Consider the following 9,390-nt stretch of genomic DNA (forward strand, 5'->3'; position numbering starts at 1 on the left):
CACAGGAAGCACAATTGGGGACCACCAATGCTCCTAGCACCAAAGTGAAAATATAGGAAGCCCTTAGCAAGGACCCAGGTTTACCTCAGAGTTTGATCACATTAGGGAGTTTTCCTCCATTCTCCCCATTAGTGGTTTTGTATTCGAGGATTCTGTTGCTCTGAATAAAACTATACCTAGTTCAAAGAGCGGGAATATTTAGGAGATTCAGTCTGACAGTAGTCCAATTTCAATTTTTCCAAAGGCTACCAGAGCCAGTTAGCACTAGGAACTTGAACTCTAGGCCGGCCGATATAAGTGCTTAGACTTTGAAACATAACAGACAAAGCAGTGCCTTCCAGTAGCTATAATTTGCTGTATGTATCCTGAAACGCTGGGCGACCCAAGAAATATCACTAATGGGCCGGATTACTGCATGCAAAATGAATCTGCTCCCGAGATTTCCTATACGCATGCTCATCCTTCCCGGTTGCGATCCAGACACCAGCCCTCTGAAAATTGCAGAGGAAGATGCTAAAATTTATTTGGAGGGGGGAAAAAGCCAGGATTCCTAAAGAAACGATGCTGGGTAACGCAAAGCTTGGCGGCCGAGGGGTCCCAGACCTACAGAGATACCAGATGGCAGCTCAGTTGGCATGCATCCAGGTGTGGCAAACACTCACTAATCGCCCCATGTGGGTGGACCTGGAACGGAACAATCACGCTTACCTCTCTCTTTACGCTTTCTTCCACACATCCCACCACTGATGAGGCTGCAATGGCAGGGACTACTGTGGGCTACCAAACACACCATAAGCATCTGGGACAGAACCCTAGAACAAAAGGGGATACCAAGAGGACTCGGCCCCTTATCCCCAGTGTTCTTGAACCCAGCCTTCTCACCCGGGGTAACCCCCCAAAACTTCAAAACCTGGATTGCAGGGGGACTAGAGACCTTGGGGCAGCTCTTCGAAGGAGGACAACCTTGTACCTTTGAACGATGTAAAGAAATCTTCCAGCTTCAGGAAAAGGAGAGATTTACATACATCCAGCTACATCCCACCCACAGACCCACCAAGCAGCAACACGCCGCCCCCCCCCTCCCTACAGCTATAGAACTGACTTTCAAGGAGCTCACGATCCGGGGCAAGATCTCCACTCTATACAAACGCCTCGAGAAGGATTTTCTCACCTCAAAAACCTGATCCATGGCACAATGGGAAGCAGACCTGGGCCACCCCATTGAGGACCAATCTTGTGTGGACGTTTGGACCCGCGCTCAATCGTCATCTGCATGCATCACGAACAGAGAATGCGAATACAAAATTTCACTGCGTTGGTACTACCCCCCCCTAAGGCTTTACCATATGAACCATACACTCGACCCGGCCTGTTGGAGACAATGCGGCCAAATAGGGTCCTTCTTTCACACGTGGTGGACCTGCCCAAAAGACCAAAGTTTTTGGAAGCAACGCTTGGCTATCATCACAGAAATCACCCAGACAAGGTTTCCCCTAGACCCCGAACCCATAATCTTGGGCGTCCCAGTCCCCAGGATCTACCCAAGATCCGGAACCAAAACCAAATTGCTGTCCCAATGCCTTCTGGAGGGAAGAATAGTGGTTGCCCGCTCATGGAAATCTGTGGACGGTCCTCTCTTGCCCCTCTAGTGGGTGAAAATATGGGATGTACTAATCATGGAAAAGGTGACGGCTGCCAGGGCAGGTCTCCTTCCTCGCTTTCGGAACATTTGGAGCCCAATTCTCGACTTTGACCGAGACTTCCCAGCCCTGACCTACAAACCCCAGCTGGCCCGGAGGGTCCTGGACAATGGGGATACTCCACAGGAACAGGAATAAAGAGCTCAGCCTTAGCTAGGCCCAACAATCACAAGGACAAGGAAGGAGGGGAGGGATAAGAGATAGGTCTTTATTATGATGTACAACATGCTTTGATAAAAACTCTGTATTGTTGACACCCTGACTTGTTCCAAAAATAAACATACTTTTAAAAAATAATAATTTTTTTTAAAAGACTGTATCCTACTCTAAAAGAACTACTTCTAAGGGCAGTGTGGGCATCTGTAGACTCTCATGAAGCTGTTAAGAGGGCCGTTTACTCGGCAAACACTCATTTCTTCAAGTGTCTTGAAGAACCGGTATAGCTTGTACTGAAGTCCCCAGCCAGGACCCTGGTGCATGTGTGAGGGTACCTCAAGGGGTCGGATCCCAACACCCACTTCATGATGAAGGCCCTAGAGCAGTTTAGGGAGGGGTCACCCGCCCCCCTGCAAAACAAGGAGTGGGGGGCATGGGACTGCTTCATTGTATCAGGTGATGATATCGGTAGCTGGACTATCAGTGAGATGTAATGGAATATAATAGAAATGCCTGCCATATACGAGTACCTGAGCATTGCATGACAACACAGCCAATGATGGAACTCTGCTACTTGGTCATACGTTGGAGACAGCTGGGAAATAGAGTAAGTACCAGAGGGGCCTGGTAAATGCCTCTCCGGTGCCTACATAAAAGAAAAAAAACTGTTCGCTTTGTCAAGGTTTGCTTCTCCTGCAGTCAACCCACACATGCTTACATTTTATAAATAAACCCAGCTACAATTGCATTCGGGGGCATAAAAGTGTATCAATAATCGGACATCATATTCCACGCTTGATAAACAGAATACATCCTGTTCCAATAATACATTTATCACAGTTAGTAAGAGGACCATTCCCAAAACTCTAACTGAAAGGATTTTTGCAAATATAATACTAGTTTTCAACATTACTGGCCCCTCCTCTATCGTGTACATCCCAATACACCTCTATTTCACAGCATATCCCTCACTTGCATACCATATGCCTAGGATTTGACCTCTATGCCCAATAGAGCCTCTTCCTGGTGCCCTCCTCCAGCCCGCCTCCCTGCCCACCCCCCCTCTGATTGGCTCCATCGCGTGTCCCTCTGGACTACCCGACGGCTGCTCTCCCCGCTCGCCTCTTTGCGCAGCTCCTGGGGTCGAGAGCAGCTCGCCAGGCAGACCAGCTGCAGGATTGAAATCCTGCCGGTCCATCTGGGCCACAAGTGAGATATTGTTTTTGTTTAATTTGTTTTACCTGTGTTCGGGCACCGAGCGCGTGGTTGTGTTTCTAGCTCCCCCTCCTCCCCTTGCAGCCTCTTCCTGGTGCCCTCCTCCAGCCCGCCTCCCTGCCCGCCCACCCACCCCTTATCTACCGACCCTCCTGGGCAGCCCCACTGCCCGGCAGCCCCCACGGCTAAGGGCGGCTCCTACAGCTGCGGCTCCCACTGTGTCTGCAGGTGTCCGCAGGGGACGCTTGGCGCTGGTCCACCTTGTTAGCTCCACCTGTTCCCTCTGCCCGCCGTACCTACACCTGTTCACTTCAGTTGCATGGTGCCCTGAATTCACTTTGCCCTGCAATTAGTGGTAAACTAGGGACTTTCTCTCCCCTCGCAGGATTTTCAAACTTAGGTGGCCTCTCCACTGGGTACCTGTTATGCATTACTGTGTTCACTGTGTTCTGCATTTGTGGTAAACTAGGGCTTGTCGCTCTCTTCCTGTCTGCTTGCGCTTGTCCTGCCCCCCCCCTCCATCCTATCCCATGGTGCTCTCCATCTCTCCTATCTTTTCTAACTGCTTCTCCATTGACTGTCCTGCTCTCCTCACTAAATCTGGTAGGAAAAAGTTTAAAAAGTACATCCTGGTCTCCAACCCAGGCCTCCCTATCGCTGACACCTACACCAATGCCTCATCTAAGGAAAATCTCACTGACATCCTCTTTTTCGTGCCTTCGCCGGACCTATAGACCCTTCATATGGTCTCTGTACTCTCTCCTTTCTCCTCTTCTCCCATTAATGGCGGCACCCGTTGGGATGTCCTCTTGGCCTCCTTCCACTCCTCTAAGGCTCTCCTGCTGTCCCCCCTCCTCTGTCCTCGTCTACCTTGCCTCTACCCTTCCTCCCTTGCTCCTTCTTCACCTCCGCAGGGCGTACCTCTGATCTGTACCCCTCCCCGGAAGTCCTTTAAAGATGGCAACCTTCTCCACATTGCCACTCTTAACTCTCGCTCTGCCGTCAAACATTCCTCTGATATCTGCCGCCTTCTTGAGGAACTGGACCTTGACGTACTCGGTCTCACTGAGATATGGTTCACGGCCAGCTCTGTCACCAGCTTTGACACACTCCTACCTGACGGCTACAAGATCCTCTCCGTTCCCATGCTCTGCCGTGATGGGGGGGGTGTGTGGCCCTTATCTTCCCCGAGTGGATTCCTGTCACTGCTATTCCCACGCAGACCTACTCCTCTTTCGAATGTCTTGTCTGTCGACTCTGTCTCTCTCCTAGCCATTCCCTTACCATGGCTACCATCTATCGGCCACCTGGTCAAATTTCCTCCTTCCTCTCCGAGTGGGCGGACCTCTCCTCCTCACTCCTGTCCTCAACCACTCAACTCCTCATTCTTGGAGACTTCAACATCCACCTGGATGCCTCCTGTCCCCCCTCTGGACTCTTTCGCGACCTCTGGGACTCGCTCTCATTCTCTATTCTCCCGTCTGGGCCGACCCACTCTGCAGGGCACACTCTAGATGCCCTGATCTCTTCTGACCTTCCCCTCTCTGTCCCTCTCTCCACTCCTCTCTCCTGGAGTGATCACTTTCTCCTTTCTTCCCACCTCACCCTCCCTAGCCCACAGGCAAAGCCACCCTCATCACTGCCACCTTCCTTCTCGGTCATCCGACCCATGAAGCGTGTGTCAGTTGAGGCTTTCGCTGCCACCTTCTTGCCCCCTCTTCCCCCCTCGGCTGATTCCCATCCTGACACAGCCCTCTCCTCTCTCCACTCTGCTATATCTGATACTCTTGATATCCTTGCCCCTGTCATGAGAATCCGCCTGAAGCCCAAAGCCAAATACAACTCCTGGTATGACTCGGATCTCATCACCCTTAAACGCAAGTGCAGGGTGGCAGAGAGGAAATGGCGTGCTTCATGTTCATCCTCTGACAAACTGGCCTGTCGCCTGCTCCAAAGGCAATACCGACTCTCCGTTCTCACCAAGAAGAGAGCCCTTATCCAAGCCCGCATCAATGCGGCATCTAACAATTCGGCCGAACTCTTTAAAATCTGCAAGGAGCTGGCCAACCCTGCTGCAGTTTCTACCTCTCCTGTCCCCTCCCAGGCCCTCTGTACGGCACTGGCCTCCCACTTCATTTAAAAAACTCAGGACATCCTGTCCTCACTCTCCTCCTATCACCTGCCCCCCTCTATTCCCTGCCCGTCCTCTGGCCCTTCTGCAGCCACCCCTCCTCTCCCCTTCTCTGCCTTTCCCCTTTTTTCTGCTGACGAGGTTTCGAGACAAGTCCGATCTATGAAAGTCTCGTCAAAACAGGTCCACCCCTGTTCCTCCAAAACTATCAAGGACCACATCGACTCCTTGGCTCCTGCCCTTGCTGACTTCTGCAACCACTCCTTCGCCTCTGGAATCTTCCCATCCCCTCTCAAGCACTCCCTTGTGCACCCCCTTCTTAAGAAACCCTCTTCCGACCCTTCCTGCCCAGCTAACTATCGCCCAATCTCCATCACTCCCTTCCTGGGCAGGCTCCTGGAGAAACTGGCCATCTCCCAGCTTAATCTCCATGCTGAATCTGTTGGTAGCCTTCATGACCATCAGTCTGGCTTCAGAGCCGCCAGAAGCACGGAAACTGCTTTCCTGAACATCCGTGAGGATCTACTCTCGAACCTTGACTAAAATTCCATGTGTTCTCATTTTGCTTGATCTCTCTTCTGCCTTTGATATTGTCAACCATAGCATCCTGCTCAACCGTCTCCGTGATAACCTGGGTATCACTGGTCAGGCTCTGGCTTGGCTGACCTCTTTCCTCTCAAATCGACCCTACCAGGTACAACTTTGGTCTTTCCTCTCCGACATCTTTTTCTCTACCAGTGGTGTCCCCCAGGGTTCTAACCTCTCTCCCTGGCTGTTCAACCAGTATCTGGCACTTCTTGCAATCCGCATCTCTGCTCTCTGCCCCAACTTTCAGTGCTATGCGGATGATACCCAGCTCATTTTCAGGCTACCCTCGGCCTCCTCTTCTCCTTCCCTCATCTCCGACTGTCTTTCTGCTATCCAGGAATGGTGTGCCGCCAACGACCTCTGCCTTAATGCAAGTAAGACTGAGATTCTACTCATCGGCACACCCACTCCCTCCTTCCCTGCAGCTCTCTGGCCGGCCTCACTTGGCCCTCTTCCTGCTCCTACCTGCAAGGCAAAACCTCAGGGTCATCTTCGACTCCACACTCTCCTTCTCTCCTCACATTTCTGACGTTTCCAAGAAGTCACACTACCAGCTGCACCTCCTTAGAGGTATCCTTTCTTTCCTCTCCTTCCCCCAGAAGCTCACTGTCTCCAGAGCCCTGGTTCTCTCGAAGCTGGACTACTGTAACAGCCTCTATCTAAATCTGTCTGCCTCTACTCTCCGCCCGCTGCACCTCATCCAGAACAGGACTGCGAGACTTGTCCTTGGCCTCAAGCCCAGGGACCGTATCTCTCCAGGACTGAAATTGCTACACTGGCTCCCTGTGGCTGCGAGGATTAAGTTCAAAACCCTCTGCATTGTCCACAAGGCCTTCTGGGGCCTTGGGCCAAAATACCTTCAACTCTCTCTTCCTAAATATCTTCCTTCTCGAGCTCTTCGCTCATCCGCCTCCAACTCCTTCAGGGTCAGCTGCTTCTCCAAGCAACAAGTTGGGGGGAGATCTCTCTCTGCAGCAGGGGCCTCCCTCTGGAACAGCCTTCCTGCCTCCCTGAAACTTGAGGAGAACCATCTCCAGTTCCGGAAGCACCTCAAAACCTTCCTCTTTGCTTCTGCTTTCTCTCCCCCTCTCCCCTGCTAAATCACTGAAACTGTACTGAATCAGCAACTGGGCCACTCATCAATCTCGGTCCTTGGCGCAGCCACTCTCCCCTGCACTACCTCCCTGGCAACCCCTGCACTGCGGGACTGTCTCTGTATCCTTGTTGCACTTGTCTGCACTTATACTGCACTTGCCACCAGCTGGCCCTTATTATTTATCTTGTATTTTACTAATCACTTTGTACTGCACTTTCCCCTCTCCCTTTCCCCCTTGCACTTTTCCCGTCCCCTCTACCCATGCACTTGCGCGATCTGAATGACACCTGGCCTAGTAGGATTGTTTGTCTGTCTCCCCTTGTTCCCCCCTCCCTGCCTCGTCGCGCCTTGAAACACTTTAGGCGCGTTACAAATGCCATATCATATCAATATTTTCAGTCGGACATGCTCCACATTTGTGACATACATTTCTGCCATTTGTTATTTACTATGCCCCACATGTGCAACTCAATACTCCCTTCCTTTTGCACTCCCACATGCCCCTCGTTTGAATCATAAGATTTGTACATGTTTCTCATTTGTGCCATCACATGTGCCCTCATAAGCTCCTTTGCATCCTAAAATGACACTCTGTTCACCAAAATGCATGCATGCTATCTGTTCCTAGGAGGCAGTCTTCTTGTTTTACCAAATATGCAGATATTGTTCTTACTTTTTCTTCCACCCTCCTACATAAGGGTCTAAAGCAGATGGAGCCGTTTTCAAGTTACTCCCTTTAAGGTGAGTTTGGTATAAACAATTATCGTATTCTTTGAATTCTTGTTGTTTTGTATTTGCTTTTATAAATGTGGGACTACAAATCCCCAAAAGAAAAAAGAAAAACACACTGAAACAGCCAATTTTGGCTTTTGTGCGGGCATTTTCAAGGCAGTGCCATGATTATACTACCTGCCTATAAGATGACAACAGCTGGCAAATTATACTGGCAATCATGCCCATTATAGCAGTGCCTGACAAAGGTCAATCTATTGCCTAAACAAGAGCCAAAACTGGCAGCTTTACAAACGTTTGCTTTTGACGGGAATTCAGTGCAGAAAGCAGATGAAAAGATATACCAAGTAGCTAAAAGCACACTTGGTTAAGACATTTTTATTTCATCACGAACTGGCTAAAGCTGCAAGTAAGCCATTATGTTTCTGAAAACTGCTTAAAAATACCATTGGCAACTCCTTAACAGCACAGATCTAGCTCAAAGAGATGCATTGGGTACGTTTTTGGCAGGGGGGTGGGAATGGCCACAGGTACATACTCTAAAAGTCAAACACCACTACACGCTCTGTATCTCTGCTCGTATCCACCAGTCTCCTCTTTCCATGTTAGCAGTTTCCGTTTATAGGCAGCTCTTCAGCGCCACCTAATTAGCAAATCAAGACTGGATGAGTGTTTCACGTGGGGCACATGGCAGGTTAAGAAACACCTGAATGCAATAAAAGAAACCAATAGAATTGTCCTTCTTTCAGAAAACTCCTGATATGCATTCGCTGCGCATTGTTCCTCGTTTATTATGTCAATGTATGAACACAGCAAAAAAAAGCGCGGAATAAACGGTGGCTAGGTCGGTAACTCCCACGATGCTTTCAATCGTACTCCCTTCAATTAAAGATAGTAAGCCACTGATAAGGCACTGTCACTGAAAGCTGAGCAAGGAAAGCAGCAGAGCACTACATAAATAGGACTCACCTGGAAGATAAATCCTTGCAGGGAGAGGCGAAAGCTGTTCACTGTGTCCCCGGCAGCAGACCCCAACAACAATCTACCGCCTTTACGGTAAGGCCTAACGTATTCCAAAGGCACCGGTCTTGCGTAGCTCCTCCCTGCCGCGCCTCCCTTTGCTCTGCAGGGCTAGCTTCACAAGCGTGTGTCACATGGGCGCTGCCATCTTGGGAAGGGAAGCCGAGTGTGGAGGTCAGCCTGACGGCAAGGACAGAGCAGGCTAGACTATGCGAACAGGGAAGGGGACATTTTAGCATCACTGTGTCAGCAGAGAGAGACCTTTCTTACTATAAAAACAGATGTTTTGATTTATAATCTATCAAAAATGAGTTTTTATTAAAAGAAACAGCAGTGTATATAGGAATAACGAAATAGTGAGAAAAAATATCATACAGTAGCATATCGAATACATTGTACATTAAATTATAGGTTGCAGTACATTAAATCTAAACAAATAGTGGGAGGCTGGAGCTATATGAACTATGCAAACAAAGGGGGGTCTGGGAATCTCTCTACCAGCACGAACACAGCCCAATGACCTGTTCTTGGGTGAATAACCCCTGGGAGAGACTCTACCAAGTCTTTAGCTCACTGTCCTTTTCACAGAGAAGAAATTTCCCCGCATATCAGCCTTTGTCCTGCCCAGGGGCAATCCAGCGCCGAAATGCTAGGCAATTCTCCTCTGAACAAGAGTACCATCAGTAACCCCATACACGTGTTTCAGCCTTGTTGGGCATCATCAGTGAGGTGAAACTGTTGCCTCTCTAAGA

The 9,390-nt window shown here is 49.8% G+C and overlaps 1 protein-coding gene across 2 annotated transcripts in view; it reads right to left on the reverse strand.

The window, feature by feature from the left end:
* Positions 1–8,842, reverse strand: part of MRPL11 (mitochondrial ribosomal protein L11) — an 893,931-nt gene extending 885,089 nt beyond the window's left edge. Inside the window, exon 1 of one of the 2 annotated variants that reach the window (XM_069644923.1) lies at positions 8,588–8,842. The gene's annotated coding sequence lies outside the window, so the exon portion shown is untranslated. The remainder of the gene's footprint in view (positions 1–8,587) is intronic. The other variant, XM_069644922.1, reaches the window with a different exon arrangement.
* Positions 8,843–9,390: the final 548 nt, after the last annotated feature.

The sequence above is a fragment of the Ambystoma mexicanum genome, chromosome 2p (genome assembly GCF_040938575.1).
Source record: "Ambystoma mexicanum isolate Mex_15411 chromosome 2p, UKY_AmexF1_1, whole genome shotgun sequence".
Lineage (NCBI taxonomy): Eukaryota > Metazoa > Chordata > Amphibia > Caudata > Ambystomatidae > Ambystoma > Ambystoma mexicanum.